A 19,873-nucleotide genomic window follows, 5' to 3' on the forward strand; every position below is an offset into this window, starting at 1 on the left:
CCTGAGCATAGAACTTTGTAAGATTTGCTCTTTTAGAGGTTCCTTGATTTTAAAAAAATATTTGTCATACTCGTCACTAACGTCCTTCAAAAACTTTGCCTCTCCTGCCATTATTTCCCTGGGCCGTGAGTGCAGGTGAGGCTTTTAGCAAGGGGGGTTAATTGTTTCTCATCATCTCTTTTTGTAAGGTGTTCCTCTCAGTCAGGCCACTGGGAGGCCAGAGAAGGAGCCCTAGATTAGGAAGCAGTTAATCAGTAGAAGAGGCAAACTGGGGCTTTTATTTTGACAGGGCACTGCTTGGCTTCTTGTATGAAGGCAAAGTGAATGATCCTGTTTCTCCAAATGATTATTCAGACTCAGGAAGAGAGAGGGAGAGAAAGGAGCATTCCATCCCAGCTTTGCCCACTCTCTAACAGAACCCTTTCAAACCCGCAGGTTCCTAGCAGGAGGGATCTAAGCCAGTTCAGCAATAATAGCAACCACGACTGAGACACAAAATTGTGGAGAAGGTTCCTGTAACTTCGGGGGAGGGGGGAGGTAAGAGGGAAGTTGCTGCTAAAAATCAGCCAACCAGTAACCTCCCCACTCGAAAACTTGAGTCTGAATTCTCCTCAAGTGAAAGTGAAACAACTGACGGAGTGAAAGTGTGTGCTAGAGGCAGGGTGTTTGCAATGTGTGTGTGCTGGTGCCAGTAGGGGAGACTCAGTGCGTGTGGAAAGATCATGATCCACTCCCAAGAGCCCCCTGCAGCTGGCTGGAAGGCTGTTGGTGAAGAAGACCATGCGCCCTGACTGCATGGCTGTCCCCCAGCAGCTTCCAGATCCTCAGCTCCCCTCTAACAAGCTTCACCGAGCAGACAACTGCTGAAAAGCCCAAAGGAAAACAGCCCAGGATCACTATGGGAAATACCTCTGGCCTTTCGTGAGACCCGGAGCAAAAGAAAGGTAAGTAGCCTCCCAACCACTTTTTCAATGCTCGAGTATTTTGCAATGAGAGGACTGTCCTGCAGGCAGGTCCATTTTGTAGCGTGTTGTGATAAGTCTGGGCTGGGCAGAGGCAATATATTTTTTCCAGCATGCTGCAGACTTCCTGGGTTTTTTTTCCTTAAAAGATTGGTCAAAGTCCTAATCTTTATTTTCTCCTGGAGCCTGCAAGGGTCCTTGAGTCCAGTTTTGCCTTTCCCTTATATTAGCGAGGAATGCAGCGTGCCTTGTGCTTCGGCTTCCCGGTAGCAAAGGAAGACCTGTAGTTGCAAATGTTTAATTGTTTTGAGTTTAACATTAAAGGGCGTCTTGCTTTTTTGTTCTTGTTTGAGAGGAACTGGCCTCCCTTGTTGCCTGTCGGTATGCAGGTCTGCTGTGGGAGTTCAGCTGGGACTGTGGACTAGGAGTGCAATTCTGTGTGTGTCTGTGTTATTTTCTGGAGAAATTGACAGTTTCTTTTGAACATCACCTCAAAGCCCAGGTCTTTGATTATGGCTGTCATTTTCAGTCAGCCTAGCTGGCATAGGCAGGGGTGATGGACAGCACAGGCATCCAGTGACTGGGTAGAAGTCACTGAATTGAATCAAAGTACAGCCAGTGTGAAGAGAGCAGGCAGGCCCCTTGGCAGCTGAAGGTTGGCTGCGTGGCTCCAAAGGCTTCTGGTAGCTGTAGTCTTTTCCTGTCTCTTGTTTGTCTGGCTGCTCAAGCAGAAGTCTTCGCTTTTCTCTTCATTTTTTTCATTTTCTCAGAAATCATGGTAGGCTTCAGGCTGCTGTACATAGAGACTGAACACAGGCCAGTCAGCAAGTGCAGCATGGCCAAGTAATAGGTTAGCGCTTGCAGCTGGCTTTACAGAGGAGTAATCCGATGTTGTACAATACTACATATCCCATGGGGCTGCATGTTTTTAGGGGGTGGAGGTTCTTACACGGAGGTGACAAGAACTTCTTGTGGAAAGGGCACTGGCCTCAGAGGAGCCTGGATGTATTAGGTGGTTTTCCCGGTGTCTCGTTTCTGTCCCTTCTGCTTGGTTTGCACCGTGCAGAGGGCACTGGCCTGCAGTTCTGGAGCAATGATGCAGGGGATCCAGCCTGCTCACTCCTTGCTGCATGAAGAGTTTTCTGACTTGGGGTTTAGGGGGCAGAGGCTCTGTCTTTGCCTCCCTCCTTCTTCCCTGTCTGCACCTAACGGAGCCTCATCTCTGTTCTCTTTGGCCCTTGCTGCTTAGCCCTTGCTTCCAGGAGGGGAATGGAATACTCTCAGTGACGGCTCTGCTACAGGTGTGACAGGCTCACCAGCCGTGCATCCAGCTTTTCCCATATGGCCTCTTCTGTGTGGGGCAGATCTGGATTTCACAAGACGTCGCCAGTTGGGACCATATCTTGGGGTGGCTTGGAACTGGGGCCCATTTAATCTGGAACTAATGACGTTCAGGTAGAGTCTAAATAAAGGGCTCCAGTTTTGGCTAGTCTCTTAACACGGAGCTAGGCAGCAGAGAAGAGCTCTCCCCATTGCCCAGAATATCTTACTATTCTGACTTGGGAAGGAAGGGTGCTTGGTCAGTTTGCAAAGAGCAAAACTTCTTTTTTTCTTCATTAACCTTCTATCCCCCATCCGAATCCACATGAATTTGTCCTCTTCTGTGACAAGTTGAGGAGAAGGTGAAGTTGCCCCAGCACTGCTTTATGCTAGTCATCACTTGCTGGGGTAGAAACATGAGAGGGCTGCTTTGCTGCACATGTAAGTAGTGCTACATGACAGGGCATGCTGTTGTGGTGTAGTATGCAGTGTCTGTATGCCCTGGGGAGGTGCTGCATGACAGGGTGTGGCTGTGTTGTCATACACCTGCGTCCTGGGCATGTAAGGCAGCACACTACTAACACTGAAGGCACAAACAACTGCACACCTAAGACTGCATTGCTGCTTTTGCAGAATGGAATAGCAGGGGTTTAACAGCTTACTCTTGACCTATGGGCTCTAGTCTCCTGTGAACACAGGTCTGAATTCTTGCTACCCTGTTCAAATGCTGCTTTAGGCTAAGCAGGAAATAATGCCATGCCATCAGACACCCAGTTCTTTGTGAAGGACTGTGTATTATTCTCCTACTTTTACAAAGTGAGGGAGAAGGAAACTGAGGCACAGAGGGAGGATGTAATTTGTGATGGTTACATAGCGAGTCTGTATCAAAACTGAGCATCCAAAATCCCTAAGTATTATAGTTTTGGTTTTTTTTACTTTTAATCTACCATTTTTACTGGACATAAATATCCTGTGATGCTTTCTTCTCCTTCTCTAGCTGTTTTGCATAGTGAACTGAGGAGAAATCTATCTTGCTTTTCACAATTTTTCATACCTTAATCATGTTCCAGTTCTCTAAATCCAAAACCAGAACTTAATCTTTTTTTGGGGGGGAGAGATGAGGGTTTTTAAGAACAATACCAAAAATACAAGTAAAAGAATATAGGCTTAAAAACAAGATTTTTTTTCCCCACTCAGTAGTAGGAGACTGCTCATGAGAAGTACTCATCTTTAAGCCCAGAAGAAACCATCATGATCATCTAATCTGTCCTTATGCACATTGTGCCTAGTACTACTTGAAAGTAGTCTCATCTCCTGTAACATAGATCCTCTTTCCTCAATGTACAGATGAGGAAGAAAGTGAGGCCCAGTATTTGAAGTGACTTACCCAAAACCACACAAGACTGTGTCGGAGCTGAGATTAAAACTTGGGCACTACTGGGCAGGCTGGAACAAACTGTATAGTGGAGGTACTAAAAACTGTACATGATGGAAACCACTTCAAGCCAGGGGGAGTGTAGGAGCTAGTGGCTCACAGTCCTGTGTGCTGAGGACTAGGCATTGCTGTCTCCGGGTGGCTGCTGGCTGCCGAGAATTCACTGAGCCTAAACTCTGCTTTGGTTTCACTGGTGAAAATCGGGAGTTACTCTCTAGTGGGGCCATGCACTGGACTTGTACTTGTTTGGGACATCGAAGAGTTGATGCAAGCTCCGTGTGTCTCTCTTGCTGACCGTTCAACCCAGGTTATGCAAGCTTGTCAAAGGCTGGTGATCTGGGAAGCGACCTTTGCCCCTCCACCCTCAGAGACCACATTTCTGGAAGTGTCCCTTGGGTTCTTATCCTTCTAATTTCACTTCCTGAGTGAGGAGGCCAGAGGGGGTATTCTGCGTTTTATCACAGCTCATTCTTACCCAGACGGTCCCTTACCTCACTGAGGTCCTTCAGTTGTGTTGCTGGCCCATGGAGCCTGGAAGTCATGGGATTTTTCTGCTGATATTTTGTCTGGATCTGTCCTCACCAGGTGATGCTTCCCAGTTATTGTTAACTGGTGGGCTGGAGCAGCCCCCCACCTGCCCCGGCTGGGCACTGCTCCAGCGCTGCAGCTGGCTGGAGTGCCCACCCTTACCCATTTAATTGGCTAATCAGGTAAACATAATGTTTACCTGGCTGACTGATTAACCGGGTTTTTACATCCCTACCAGGTGCCACAGTTGCAAAGTCCAAGTCTCTGCCAGTCTCATCAGCATGCCCGGTGCCTGGTCCATGCCATAGTAGGGAATGACACTCTGGCATGTTTTCCTTTGTTGCCTTAGGAGCCTGCTGCCTCCTGCTGCGGGTGAGTGAGGCTTTTCCCTCCTTGCTTGCTGTCTGAGTGGCTGTTCTTGTGAGGATCTGGAAGTAGAGATGAACTAAAGGTGGGGGAGACTGGTTGGCCTATCCCGGGTGAGCAAGACAAACTGGCTCCTCGTTCTCTTGATGTGTGTCCATTTCAGATTTAAATGTCATGAGTAATGGACACCCCATCCCTCAGAGCACTGATTCCTCCATGGAACGAGTCATCTGGCAGAACCCTCCCCTCCCTTGTGCCCATGGGCCTAATGCAGTATCACCGCCTTGTAGGCAGCAATTGCATTCTACTGCCAGTCGTGCAGTGGCCAAGCCAGATAGACATGGTTCTCTTTGGCTATTTGCTGCTGACTCACCATTTCCTGACCCTTCACGGTCTCTATTGCTAGTGTATACATTTTTTTTCTAGTTTGGCACAATGTTGGTTCTTGTTTTCTACCCACCATGTCCTGTGGGGCTCATCATGGGGCTTTGGTTGTCTATTCTCCCGCTCGTTTGTTCAAGTAATAATACGATCAGTGTCCTGATGGCATAAGATGGCCACGTTTGTCACCTTGGATGTTTGCCCAGAGATACCCACAGCCCCTGGCCTCAACTGAACAGGGCCTGGGAGGTCACCCTACAGTTGTGGTTTTCCACATAATGGTGGTGGCCTGCCAAAGACCAAAGTTTCATCAGCCACTGCATCTTCTTCCCAAGGTACTTGACCCTGCCCTTGCAAGGGCAGAGACTCAGGCCAGGCCTGTAATTAAAGCTGTTGCTGGGATAGTAATTTCTGTTAGTAGTGTGGGGGTGTTTTATGACCTCTTTATTCCAGCAAAAGCTCTAGTGCAGATGCTGTTATGGGGAGAAATACAGAGTTGAATTTGTGAATAAAAATGATCCCAGAAATCACTGGTCCAGCGTGCCCAGGAAAATCCCTCATTTCAGAGTGAAGAACCTGAGTTATCTGCTCCTTTTGCTTCTCCATTTCTGACAGTGCCTACAAAATATATTTGTGCGGGTTGCAGGGTGGGGGCGTGCAGAGAAGGCTGAAAATTGGGATTGCTGGATTCTGTTCTTGGTTCTGTCTGACCCCTTGGACAAATCTTTCCTTCTCTTGTGCCACTGTTTCCCATCTGTAAATACCTCCTAGATGGTTGTGTGTGTAAAGTGCTGTGGGTTCCTTGTCTGAGAAATGGTGGATGAAGGCAGGGTGGCAGTTTCTCTGTTGTCCTTGGCCAGCTCATGAAGGAAGACTGGGCAATCACAGAGGCCTTAGTGGAAATTCCCTTCCAGACGGTGGGTTTCCATAGGACAGTCTCCAGGACCTACTTGGCACCAGGTAGCTCCATCTGTTTCAGACTGTTACTGATTGTGGGTTGGAGTGCTGAATGACCTCTGTTTGGGGTCACCTCTTTGTGGAGCCTGTACCTGCTGCAGGGCTATTCCCTATCAGGAACTGATGTAGAGGAAGCAGTTAATGTCACTGGCACCCACTTTGGATTTAAGGGAGAACCACATAATCAAGGGGTGCATTGCCAGGAGCTGTGCACGTATCCAACGTCCTGGGAAAGCAGGGTTGTGTCTGAGTGCAGCAGCCGTTCTGTTCTCCGGTGCCGGATGAGAAGGGGACTTGCATGATGCTTGTGAGCAGGAGCTTGTCACGACTAACCAAGGCCTGTGTCAATTCCCATAGATCAGGATAGTGAGATTCCAGCTCCTGCATCTCCCCACCAGGTCCACGCAGGCTCCCTGCTGCCGCAGCTGCGTGGCATCTAGTTTCCTCCTTTGTGCAGGTGAGAGCAGGTTATACATGCTGATGCCTGGGTTATGATGTGGGCTGTGAGTCCCCCTGGAGTTCTGAGCGCCCCAGAAGCCAGTGCAGAGGAGATGCTCTTGAGACTCCTGCATGGAGCAGGGAGGAAGGGACGTCCCATTCTTACCACAGAACGGAGCTGGTCACTGGAGATGTGAAAATGTGGAGGCTGCTCAGACTGAGTGATGGGGGATGGGACGCCTCCTGCATATACTCAGCTGTCAGCTTTTTCCAGGGTCTCTTCCTTCTCAACTGCTAGGGTCTTTATGTGGAAAACCATCAGGAATGGCTCCTCTCTGAGCCCTGATACCCTGCTCATCCACCTCCCCAAAGTCCAGTGGAACCATTCAGCTGCTGGAAATTGCGCCAGGAGCTGCCTCCCTTAATCAGGTCTAGTGCTGGAGCGAAAGGGTTTGCTCTGGGCAGCCTGCACCCCTCTGTCAGGAAAAGCCAGGCTGGGGTTCCAGCTCTGCTGTGTTAAAGGGGCGGGGTGAGAGGACCCATGTGGCGTGTGATGGTTTGCAGCTGGCACACAGTGAGAATGGCCCGGTGCTTGTGAGTAATGAGATGCGGTAGCCATGCCCAGGAAGCAGCGGTATTGGCTCTAGCTATAAAGTCTTGAGCAGCATCTCTGTGGTAGGGATGGGGCTCTGTTAGTAACTGTTACTCTCCTGTGACTCATTCCCTTCCTCCAGCTTCCCCACTTACCTGGGGACAGATGCCCCATCTGGCTCTTTACCTTCTGCAGTCTCTGAGAAGCTCAGGCCTACGGGATCTGTTCCGTACTGACTGAGAGCTGGGAGAAATGAGTCTGTTCCTCTGGAGATGAGGTTCCAGATGGCAGTGCCCAGGACCTGCTTGTCTCTATTGTCAACAGTAACAGCTCTTGGGAAGCATCTCTCCGACATGAGCGCCATCAGCTTCACAAACCTCACCCCTCCTGGCACTCCAGTGCTTCCTCAGTCTCCCAAGTGGGAAAATGAGAAGTACAGCAGTAGCGTGAGATTCCTGAGACGATGGCAGAGCAGGGATCAGAACACAAGAGCCTCGGCTCAACTCCCAGCTCCTCCCGTGATTTCCCATGGCCCAACAACATGGGCAATAGAACCCAGGAGTTCGGGCTCCGTGGTTTTCACAGCTAGATCCCAGTTCCTCCCAGAGCAGAAAGAGAGCTGAGGCCACCCTGACACCAGGGTGCCTTGAACCCTGTTATACATTAGTGATAGTTGGGGGGAGTGGGGAGCCAGCTCTGGAATTTCAGCTCTGAGGCTGTGGCTCATGCTTCCCAAGGTGATAGTTGCTCCAGGAATTGGAGGCATTCAGTGCCTGGAGACGGGGTGTCTCCCTGGTTTGATGAGAAGCTTTGCTGGAGCCGATTGCTGGGCCAGGAGCCAGGTTGGCGTCCTGCACCAGAGAGAGGGCGAAACTTGGAACGTGGAGTCAAACTCCTCCTGTGTGAGAGATGGCCTGAAATACCAAGTGAAACCACAGACTGCTCCTTGTTCCGCCTGATAGACTTCCTTGGGTGTGATGAGCGTGGGAAGTCACAGCACCAAGGAGCAAGCAGAGCCCAGCAGAACATATGGGCCAGTCTGCTATTTCCCAACTCTGAAAGGTGCTTATTGGATTTTTGTAACCTTGTCGCTCCCCTCTCTTTGTCTCTTGCTACTGCTAGTGTAAGAGCCTTCTCTGTAGCTGCTGCTGTCTGAAACAGCCCATGCACAGTTGCTCTCCTATAGCTCAGCTGACAATCTCCCCTGTTACTTGCCTCTATCTCTTTAAATAATGAAACAGACTGGGGGAGGGGAATTAGCTGGGAAGTGTCTTGAAAACACAGTGTGTATAAAGATGCTTCCCAAAATATTGAATGTTTACAGACTCTATGCTCCTTAAAATGTCAGCAAAGAAAGTGCCAAGTTTTGCTGGGGTTTGTCAGTATTGTAGCTTCCTATATGTTGTTGGGCGTCCAGAGGCTGGCAGTTCTACCTTTCAGCACTGTCATGATCCAGCAGAGAATCCTGTAGAATCATAGAATCATAGAATAATAGGACTGGAAGGGACCTCGAGAGGTCATCGAGTCCAGCCCTCCGCCCTCAAGGCAGGATCAAGCTCCGTCTACACCATCCCTGACAGATGTCTATCTAACCTGTTCTTAAATATCTCCAGAGAGGGAGATTCCACCACCTCCCTTGGCAATTTATTCCAATATTTGACCACCCCGACAGTTAGGAATTTTTTCCTAATGTCCAATCTAAACCTCCCCTGCTGCACTTTAAGCCCATTACTCCTTGTCCTGTCCTCAGAAACCAAGAGGAACAAATTTTCGCCTTCCTCCTTGTGACACCCTTTTAGATATTTGAAAACCGCTATCATGTCCCCCCTTAATCTTCTTTTTTCCAAACTAAACAAGCCCAGTTCATGAAGCCTGGCTTCATAGGTCATGTTCTCTAGACCTTTAATCATTCTTGTCGCTCTTCTTTACAGATAGAAAATTAAGGCAGGGAGAGAGGAAGTGGCAGAGCAGGGGACAGACCTTACAAGTTCCTAGCCCCGGATTTCTCTGCAGCTCTGCTTCCCACCACCCACTTTCCTTCCTCTACCTCCCTCAGGGTGTGAAATTGCCACTTGTACCCAAGGGTAGAGTGTGTGTCTCTCGGCCAGCTCTGAGTCAGCCCAGTGATTTCTGAGAAATGCCACAATTGTTGGGAGGCTGTCTGGCCCTAAAGTGACAGATCTCTGTATTCGAGGGCTGGTCCTGTTGTGCTCAGTGTGGATGGATGTGGGTGTGGAAAACTGGCTAAGGTGCAGCTGCAAGGGAGCATTCAGTAACCATGTTCCTGATTAGCAGCAAAAAGCTTTCAGTTCTCTCCAGGACTTGTGCAGAGGATTCCACATCCCATATGTGACAGGCTACAATCGGGACTGGCTAGGAAGGGCAATGTGAGAGCCTGAACCAAGAGCTCACCAAGGCTACGTCTATTCTGATATCCCCAAAAGCTATTCTGCATCTTAAGAGCAAGCCGGTTCTATCGAAATACAACAGGCTCACTATTCCAATGTCCCTGTAACCCTCATTGTACATGGGTTAAGGGATGTTTCGGAATAGCGCTTTATTTCAAAATTATCTCAAAATAAATTACACAATTTGGGTAGTGCAAATTGCATAGCTTATTTCGCGGTAAAGGTGCTGTGTAGACACACCTCAGGAGTACTGGTGTAGGGAGGAGTGTTCTGTTCAGATCGGCTTAATGACTAGGGATTCTGGGATCCAAAAAGCTAAGGGTCTTCAAAACAACCCAGAGGATGGGCTTGCTTGCAGGGTAGCATGCCATGTTTAGGAATTAGGTAGTATGTCTTGAAATAGTTTGAGCCTTTTTGTGGTGCTGTGTGTGTTGAGCACCCTGTCAAGGTAGCAGTATGTGTGTGTGGCTAGGACCTGTATGTTTAGTGATCTGGACCTCACTGTGCCTGTGTGATTTCTTCATGTTACATTGTTGCGCGTGGAGCCGAAGATGGTTGCATTGCCTTCTCCTGCTGCAGAGTGGGCTGGGCATGCTCCAGCAAAATGCCCGGCGCAGGCTTCAAATAAAGGCTGTGTCCTTGTTTGAGGTAGGAAGCTAAGTGGCTGGATTTTCCTCCATTTGTGGATCTGAATGCTGGTAAACTTGTCCCGACTGAGGTCCACACTCGTATCTGCGTTGCGTTCCTGCTGGTTTCACCCACAGGTCCCACCCTTGGATTCTGGGGTTTCTCATACGCACGTCAACACTGGTGAAAGGCTCCAAACCTGGAGCACTGGAGATTAGGTCTCTATCTGCAGAGCAGGGGCAGCCTGGCAGAGGCAGGGCAAGTTTCCCAAGCGCTAGACCTGCCAATATGACTCACCCCAACCTGCCAGGGACACGTTTCCTCTAAGGATCTGTCACACTTAAACCTAGAGCCAAAATCAGCCCTTTCGTAAGGGGGGGTAACGCCACGGGAGGCCACCTGCCTGCCGTCAAGGTGTATGTGCCTAAGTCCAGGTGGTAGAGTCTCTCACCCCACCTGTACCTGGGAATGATAACTGCCCTGCCAGGTCAGCGTCAATCAGCACATCATGCGGATGAAGACTGTCCTGAGCATTTCAGAGTTGTTGAAAAGCAAACCATGGTTTACTTTGTTCAGTGGATACAATGTTCTTCTCTTCCTGTGCTAAATGGTTGTGTGGTAAACAGCTGTTCACCATGCTAGAGATGGCTGCATTTCAACAGTGACTAAAATGATCTTTGCCCCATGCAGTTGGGTACTAAAGTGTCCTAGACTCCTTATGATATAATGTGAGGCTCTTGTAATTAGTGGGCTTGGGGGTTTGAACTTGGACAAGGCAGGGCCCTAAATATGCCTAGGTTGAGGCTTTGGGAGACCCAAATGTCTGAGTGTTCTGAGAGCATAAACGGCTGGGATAGGGAGGAATCACTTGGTGTGCTTCTGGAGACAGTGACTAGGAGCACAGGATGAAATTCTAGGTGTCTTTCAGATCTGACCTGGATGAAGCTGTCTATTGCCCTACAGTGAAGAGCTTTCACTGCTTCCCTTCGTTGGTGATAATCCTGCATTGGTTCTCAGTGGGGATTGGGTCAGATGAGACATGAGTGGAGCTGGTTGGGTCACAGCTTAGGCTCAGGCTAGGGACGTGAGTAAGTAACCGATTACCCAGTTAACTGGTACCTGGGAGCAGCCACACCCCCAGCGGAGAGGACTGAGAGGGTTGGGAGCTGGCCCCCATACACTTGGGGCTACCAGCTCCTGCTGCCAACCTTCTTCTCTCCCCCCCCCCCACCTCCCCAGGATCCTGCTTAATTGATTAAATAGTTAAACCTAAGGCTTAACCGGTTAACTAATTAACTAGGATTTGATATCCATAGTTCGGGCAAGGTGGTTAGACTGAGCTGAAGCTGCTTGTATCCAGTGTCTGCATTTTTGCTGTGTTTGAACTTCTCCCTGGCAAGGAGAGAAAGGAACTGGGAGAGATGCAGAACCAGGCTGAGCAAGTTTCTTCTGCCCTCCCTGTACGTCTCCACTGCAGCACTATTTTGAGATACTGGAGGTACCCTGACATACCTATCCCGCGTCTTAACAGCAAGCCTGTTATTTCAAAATGTAACAGGCTCACTACTCCGACGTCCCTCTGATCCTCATTCTGTGAGGCGTAAGGGACCGTTTGGACTAGCGGGTTCTGTTGTAGCTTGGCCCTGTCTCGACAGCGCCGAATTCTGAAACAAGCTGTGCAATTTGTGTAGCTTATCTCAAGCTACAGGTGCAGTGTAGAAACACCCAAAGGGGGCAGCAGCTCAAACTCCAGCTCTGCCCTCAGGACAACTTGGGGGCCTTGGTGCTGGTGGATGTTTGAAAAATAAGTTTTGCCTCCAGAACAGTCTGCCTCCCAGGCTGTGATGTTTTCGGGGGGGGGTGAAGCTGTGGTTTAAAATGAGCCCTTTGGATGGCAGGAAAATTGCTGAGTAGCTGGTTTCCAGGCTGCTGAGGACCAAGCCAGGGGCCAGCTTGGCTGCCAGAAGCAACAGGCTTGGAATTTCCTCTGCCTGGTGCCAGGTCCTCTCGGGCTGGCCACTCTGCCTCTGATGGGCCAAGGCTCCTCCAGTGCCCCACAGATGGGGGCGCCCTGAGAGCAGGGTGGCTTACGTGGAAGCTGAGAACCCCCCCCCCCCCCGTTCTTAGGGCCTGGTTTCTATTTTCTTTTCCAGGGTCCAAGCTGTTTTGAATTATGCAGCCTGCACCTCCCGCGGGGCTCCTGGAGCAGCCGCCTAATGAGCTGAGCTCCTGACAAACTTCTCTCTGGCTCTGGCTGCTCTCGGAAAATTTTACAGCCTTTTTAGAGAAAGGAAATGCCAGTAACGTCTGTCTCTTCTTATTTTTATGAGGGGGTTCTAGTTGAGTGGGGGATGGGGGCCGTAGAAAAGAAGACAGGAAGGGTTTTAAATGGCATTATAACTATAACCCATGGCCCCCCTCAACCACTGTGCATTGTGTGTGGAGGGGCGGGAGAGGATGCTAGTGATTGGAGCATGATAGAGCAAAACTCTCCTGGCTGCACCCTTTCAGATCTGCGTGGGATATGGGGTAAAACCAACGGGCCATGGGGGTGTGGAGTTTGGGAGAACATCACAGAGACGTGGGCAGTGGAAATAGGAGGAACCCACCGAGCAGTGGCAGGCTCTGGGGAGGCAGGAGTGTAACCATGAAGTACCAAGCCCCTCGGTACCTGGCTTTCTAGTGGGAAATGGCTCTATGGGGACAGACCCAACAGCTCCCCTTCTCCCCTGCAGCCCACAACCTGTCAGCTGTTGCTGTGCACTTGGCAGGGCTGGGGGCAGACTAGGAGAGCTCGTGCTGCTGGACTAGTGGGAGGGCAGAGGAGGGCTGGAATGTCTCAGGTGCTAGGAGTTGGGGGGGCCACATGTGGGTGGATAATTTTGCATTGATGCGTGAACTTATCCAGCTGTTCCTCACACAGCAGTGGGGAGCTCTGCTGCTGGCTGCCAGGGTAGTTATTGGCATTTAATCTTCGCTAATTACACGTTTAAATGAAATCTAAAAACCAGAGTTCTATTATTTCTACTGTGGCTGCCCCCAGAGGTCCCATCTGGGGTCAGGGCCCATCCCGCAGAGTGCATTAGTGACCGAGTGCCTCGGTGTTCTCAGCATGGCCCTTGCACCACAAGGAAGCCCAGGAATCTGGTTTGTTAACAAGTTGAATCTGCTCCCCTAGTGGTGAAGGACATTGCATATCTGAGGGCCCTGGGGTGCCTGGAGACTGGCACCCTCTCAGCACATGGGCAGCACAGGCTGCTCTCCGTTGCCCTTCCAATAGGCCTCTCCTTGGTCGCGCCTAGCGTGAGAGGGAATGCAGACTCCCTGGGCCTCTGAGACTGCCAGAAAGGGACCAGTTGTGGCCTGGTCACCATCTGCTGGAATACGTGGGGGTAACTATTAAACACCTGCCAGTCAGTCTCCTGGCTGTTGGGTTGGGCTGGATTGGAGGTGGAAGTCTCCTGTGATGGAGGCAGAGCTTGTGAGCTCACCCACTCCTCTGTGAGGGGCCCTGGACTGGGATTTAGCATGGTCACAGTGTCTGAGCCCATGTGTCCATGCCTCATGGGCAGGCTCCTGTCCTCACTGTATAATGACCTGAGATGCAGCTCCTGCTTTGTGCTTTGCGGTGTCTCCAGTTCCTTTCTCATGCCCAGAGGAGTCTGTGGGGAGGGGGTGAGAGGTGGACTAGATACAAATGCAGCTGCCTGTAGCCTCTTCTCTGAGTGGGGAGGGACCAAGGTTCTGCATGATCTGTAGGCATCAGCTGTTGCCAGTCAGAGTGAATGAGCGTCAGATGTGGGCAGTGCATTGCCCTGGGAGAGGGAAGGCTTGTGTTGGTCCCGCTCTGAGGGCTTTGCTTGTTGTTTGTGTCAGGAGTGTGGCTCTGGATGACAATTTGATGTGGCAGTCTCAGCTAGCCTGGCAGCCTCCAAAGCAACTTGAGGATGGGGAGCAGACACCAGACTTGTGCCCCTCTCCTCCCTGCATTCTGGGCAGTGAGTGATGGGCCGTCTCCCCTCCCCAGCCTGGGAAGTGAGCAACACCCCACTTTCTGACAGATTTTAGGGGTTGGGTCTGGATTTTATTGGCCTGGAGCCTGGGGGCTCTTGGCCCGCAGCTAAAGAGTACGAATCCAGCCATTCCAATGGTTCCTCACTTAGAACCGACATTGGACCTTTCCAGTCACACCTGTGGGTGCCACTTGTGTGTGGTTGGGGATAATAGCAGGGTGGGATGGGAGCAGCGCAGGGGCCCATTCCAGGAGTTCCTAGCATGTGATGCATTTATGGGTCTGCAGGGTGCCATTTGACGTCAGAACTCGCATGCGCTGGGGCCTGATGCTCGGGGCAGCTGAGTACTTGTAGCCCCTGTGGCTGACTCCCCTCCAGAACTAAAGCCTCTAATGCCCAAGTGACTCTCAGGTCGTGTCCGGGTTTGGGCAGTGCCACTAGGTGAAGGAGTATTGAATCTGTGTTGAGTTGCCTGCATGCCAGAGTGACGGGGCTGATGTCCTGTTGTTGAAAACCAAGCTAGATAGCGGGGAAGTAGAAAAGTGCAGGTCTGAAAAATGAAGGAAGACGTCTCTTAGTAATGTAGGAGCTCTGCTCTGCTAATGCCCAGACCTGGAGATGTGCTCGTGCACATATGGGCGGCGGGAGGCTGCGCGCGTGCACATGCAGTCAGGGTTGGTTGGGGGTTTTTGGCATGCCATGCTGGATCCTGGCAGTCTCTGCAAGTGCAGTCTAAATGATCTCCATTGAAGCCCAGGCTCAGGGAAGGGCCCTGTTTACTCTGTTGGTCTCAGGATTCTTTTGAGCATGGTGCACAGGAGTTGGGTTTTGGCCAGGAAAAGGACGGGATTATTCTATATCCTAGTCTTCATGGAGGAAGAACCAGGCAGACCGTTCCAGACTGATCACCTCCACTACGTAGGTATCCACACTCTGAGCCCTGGTGTAGAACAGGCTGTGAAGGGTTTAAATGACTCTCTCATGGTCTGTTATGTACAACACAAAACGTGCCACCTGAGCTGGCTGCTGTTGGGGTTACAGCGAAGAACAAGCTCCTCTCTTTCTTCCACATTGGTGGTCTCCTCGCTTGCATGACTTGTGCTGCTACCACTGACAGTGTGGAGGAAGCTGCGAGGGTTGTGAGCCACCAAACTTCTTCCAGAATGGGTGGGACAGCATGGGGATGGTTGAGCACAAAACGTCTGTCGCCACATGTACCCCAGGCCTCAAAACATGCAGCCCATGTGGTTTCAAATGGCTGCCTCTGTGCTACAGTGTCTAACTCTGTGCTGCTATGTCTGGAGACTGGGAGTTGAGAATTCTCCAGTTTGACACATCATGCTTTCAAACAAAAAAAATTCAACAGCTTTTTTTATTTGCATGATGTCAGCAGTGGTTTCCCATTTTATAGTCTTAAATTGCTGAGGTGGATGTTTTGTACTTATTTCTTTAATTAGTTTCCTAATTGTTAAGACAGTTTCATTTTTTTATACACCAATCTTTTTTTCTATTAGTAAATTTTGCATTTAAAATGCAAAAAAAAAAAAAAAAGCCAAGTCCAGGCCTTTCATTAGCATCCTTGCTGTGAGAAGAACCCAAATTCAAATGCAAAACAGATAAGCAAATAGCTTGCGCTATATGTACCACCAAGAACACTTTCTGATGTCTTGAACTTCCACAAGTCAGTAAAGTTGCTGTGCTTGGACCAGTCTGTGCTCCTCCCATCAGCATTTGCAGCCTGACATCAATACTTGTCACTACCGGTGCTTTTGAAAATCTCTAAGTGCCGGGGTACTAAATACGGACTTAGAAGCCAGTTTTTGAAAATGTGAGCCTATGTATTAAAGTCCTAATACTTTAGTTAATGCATTGAAAATCTAAACATTTCTTTGATGACGCAGGATCTATTTTATTTTGAAGTGAGAGATTTTATGCGAGGACTCAACATTTTTTTTTCGCTCTTGATTGCTACTTTAACCCTGATACATGCGAGTTACTAGGATTCTTCCTGGGAGTAGTTCCTACTTAAATGTTTGGAGAATCTGGACCCTCAGTTTCAATATTTTTTTTAGCCACTTTTGTAAAATTCAAATAAAAACCCTGTGGCATTTGAAATCCCAGCATTTATGTTTTGGTTTATTAGAAATTGTAAATTGCAATAGCACAATTTTTAGATTAATTTCACAAAGCTCCAACCAAATTTGAATAAATCTACCCTGGGATTCCTGGGTTCTCCTGTGGATTGTCACTTCCTTCTCTGTTCACCAGTTTCTCCATCTGTCAAGGGGGAAAATACCTGCCTTTCTCTGGTGTTAGTAGGTCTGAGAGAGTGTGGTGTGTCCATCTCACCAGGACTAGCTGGAGCAGTGAATTGCCTTATATGGCATCGGGCTATGATTGGGTCGTGGATGGTTAGACTCAGATTGGGTAGGGCTGCAGTGATGATTGGCTGCTTGGAAGCAGCAGGAAGAGGTGGCAAGGGTAAAGTTACCCCTCACCCACACATCCAATCCAGGGAATGCCCATCTCCTGCTGTTTGCAATGTAGGGCCAGAGATTCCATACCTGCTCATTGCAGTTGTATTTGTGAATGTTGTCGGAGCATTCAGTTACTCGCACTTTCCTTCATGAAGGAAACTAATAAACACCCCTGGAGAATGTCCTGGAGAGTCCTGTTGCTCTTACTGTTTCTTCTGTTTTTCCCATCACTTTATGAGCAACAGGCCTTCCCCTCCTCCCATGCCATGATATGCAAAAGGCTGGCTATGGTGTCTGACTCCTTAAACTCAGCCTGCAACTCAAAGGTCACTGTTTGTTTTTCATGTGTCCCAGCATAGTCAGGGTCAGCAGAACATGACCATGGCTTTGCCCTGACCCCACAGCAGAATGAGGGTTGTTCAAACTCTGTTTTGCATCTTGGCCTTACGTCAGTGGGAACGTTTCCGCTCACAAGGCTAGTGTGAAAGGCTCTTGAGTTGAGCGCTGAGTAGGAGAGATTGGGATTGTAGCTCAGAGCAGGGGAGAGCCGATGCTTTGCCTTGACCCCAGAGCTACCCTGGCAACTTGCTAGGAATCATAAGTCCCAATTAAACTTGCATATAATTAACCTTTTAATGAGGATCCACACCTGGTGCCTCTGTCTGCTCCAGGAATAGACCATGAATTGTTTGATATGAACCGCAATGGAAACAAGCTGAGGGAGGCCCTGCACTCAGTGACTGGAAGATGGGATTTTCTGTGGAGTCCACCCTGTGGCTTTAGTGACATCTTCCCAGCTGTAAACTTAGGGCAACTACACTATAGTAAAGTTCCAGAGGAGGGAAATCGGCCTTTTTCCTCTGGCTACTCTTTGTGTCTCGAGGTGCATGCGGGCTGGGTTCAAGATCTCACCCTGAACGAGGTTCCCCCAGCTCTGCATCCCCTTTCCGTGCTTTCTCCCCTGGCACCCTACATCCCAGGTGGCACAAAACAGTCTAAAGGTAGAGCTGAGGCTGAGGTCGAGCAGCTCCTCTCTGCCCCTGTGCCCCACAGGGTGTGTTACGGGGGAGAACCTGAGTGCAGAGCTTCCCCAAGTTGCCTCATACTGCAGCAAGGAAGCAAACCCCCTCTACCCAGAGACAGGAAACCGGAACCATGTGGGCTGCCTTAGAGCCCAGCTGATACCTCATGTCTGCAAAGAAGGGACGTGGCTTGGTCTGGGCTCGCTGGCTGCCTGCCAAGGAGCTGACTGCTGCATTCTGTATCATCTGTTTGAAAAAGGAAGGGGAGAAATCAGGCCCTTGCTTCCAAGCGGATGGGGGTGGGGAGAAACTGTAACCCTGAATATTCCCAGCCTGGGGCTGGAATTGTCCAGTGTTTAAAGATGGTGGGGGAGTCAGGGCTCCTGGGTGCTGTTCCGGTTTGTCCTAGTGACGTATTGTCACTACCTCAGGCGTCTGTGCCACAAGCGCTGGGAGGCGGGGAGGGGCTTCAGCCCTGAGACCAGGCAGAGCGTTCCTGACCGGCCGTGGGGGGCTCAGGCAATGCAGTCTTGGCACAAGGGCCTGCACGTCTGCTCACTATGCTGAGCCGCTTGTGCAGGGGCTGCTGGGTTTTATGGGCTTCTTGCATCGGGGTTTCCAGATCATTGTCCTGAGCTCATTCTCCGACCTTGAGTTCAGCATCCTGGGCCTTCTGCTTTGCCTCTCACAGCAGTGGTTGTTCAAGGGCAACGGCAGCGTGAGCTTTCCCGGCACAAGGGTCATGTTTGTTCAGTTACGGTGCAGCAGCCCTGGGCTGGAGCATAGTGGGACTTGACAGACCTCTGCTGCCTCCTCTCCCACTACCTCCTGGCAGGCAGGCAGGCAGGCAGCAATGGCTTCCCATTGAACTGAGCTGCTCTTTACATCACTCCACCCCCAACCAAAGCTTCCATTGGCTTGGAGAGGTTCCTTCGCTGGCCCTTGAAATGGTGGTTTCCCTGGCGCTGGCTAATATCTAAGGAGCTTTCTTTCTCACTGGATGGCAGGGAGGGTGATGGAAGTGAAAGGCGTAAGGGAGACGGGGTGTCACTTGCACCATTCTTGTTTGTGGCAGGCAAACTTCCTCCAGGATCTCTTCTCCTGGGATTGTGACTCTGAGACTCCACAAGTCTCAAGCACCTCCAGCGCCCCAGCCTTGGACTACTTTCGGTATTTTTTTGGCCTCTTGCCGTGCTGGATCCCTGTGTGCAAAGGCTCCAGAAGGGTGGCATTCTTTGGGCATGTGCACAGGGCACCAAAGGAGGGGAAGCTGGTGATAGTCTGAAGTCCAGCTTTTGCCCTGTCCCATCCTTCTGGTTCCCCGGCACACGTTGTCTTAGGCCTATTAGCTATGGGGTGTGTGCTTCTAGCCTCAAAGCACCTTTGGGGATGTGCCTGCTGAAGTGTGGTCTACACTGTCCCATGTGCAGTTACAACAGAGACAAACTGCTGCAGAGAAATGGAAAATCCTTTGGGAATTCAAGTTCTCCTCTCCCTGCAAGAACACGAATAATGGGGAGGGAGGGTATGACGTGGAGCTCTGCACCAATCCCCATCCCTGAACCCTTCCTCCCAAGAGAGGGTAGGGAAGACCAAAGGGAATAGCAGCATCAAGGGGCAGTTTAACCTGTAATCCAGGGCTGGGGAACCTTTTTGGGGTTGGGGGCTGCTGACCCACAGAAAAATCAGTCAGGGGCCACACACAAGTGAGAAGCAAAAAACAAAACCCCCTCCTCAAACCCTCACTGACGTGGCCCCCAACTGAAAAGGGGAGAGTTTCTCTTCACGTGGTGCCCAGACAGTAGATTTTGGGTGCTTCAGCCCCATGGTAGGGCGGTGGAGGGGCTGGAGCGCACTCCTCAGTGCTGGGGTGGAGGGGAATCCTGAGCCGCAGAGGCTAGATCCAAGCAAGTCGGGAGCCGCATCCGGCCCCAGGTTCTCCACCCGTGCTGCAAGCTATGGGGCAGCCCCAAGGTGAGACACATGGGTTTCTGCTCTGGAGCAGACAGGGGATAAATGTGGATGCAGCAGTGGTAACGGTAAAGGCAGGCTTGGTAAGAGGGAGGTGGGGGGAGAAACATGAAAGTCTGGAAAGGAGTGAATGGGTCTGGAGGGAGATGTTGCTTGCTCTGTGGTGGCCCGAGCCTCCCCGGAGAGGGAGGATTTGATTTTTGGTCAGTTACTGCCCTCTTTTCATGGGGTGCCAGGGAGGTGGAAAAGGCCCCATGAGCTCACAGAATCCACTACAGGTTGGAAGTCTATAGTCTGGACTTCTGTGGTCTGTCCGGCATCCCCGTGGGCGCTCCCAGACTGGCGCACGCACGGGAAAAGCAGGGCCCGGTGCTCA

At 50.4% G+C, this 19,873-nt stretch overlaps 1 protein-coding gene across 3 annotated transcripts in view; it reads left to right on the forward strand.

The window, feature by feature from the left end:
• The first annotated feature begins 237 nt into the window (after positions 1 to 237).
• Positions 238 to 19,873, forward strand: part of BCL9L (BCL9 like) — a 92,010-nt gene continuing 72,374 nt past the window's right edge. The window contains exon 1 of one of the 3 annotated variants that reach the window (XM_006120928.4): positions 238 to 944. The gene's annotated coding sequence lies outside the window, so the exon portion shown is untranslated. Of the gene's footprint in view, positions 945 to 2,287; positions 2,724 to 19,873 lie in introns of those variants that run through there. The other 2 variants (XM_075909572.1, XM_075909571.1) reach the window with 2 other exon arrangements.

This window comes from Pelodiscus sinensis, chromosome 26, assembly GCF_049634645.1.
Source record: "Pelodiscus sinensis isolate JC-2024 chromosome 26, ASM4963464v1, whole genome shotgun sequence".
Classification (NCBI taxonomy): Eukaryota; Metazoa; Chordata; order Testudines; family Trionychidae; genus Pelodiscus; species Pelodiscus sinensis.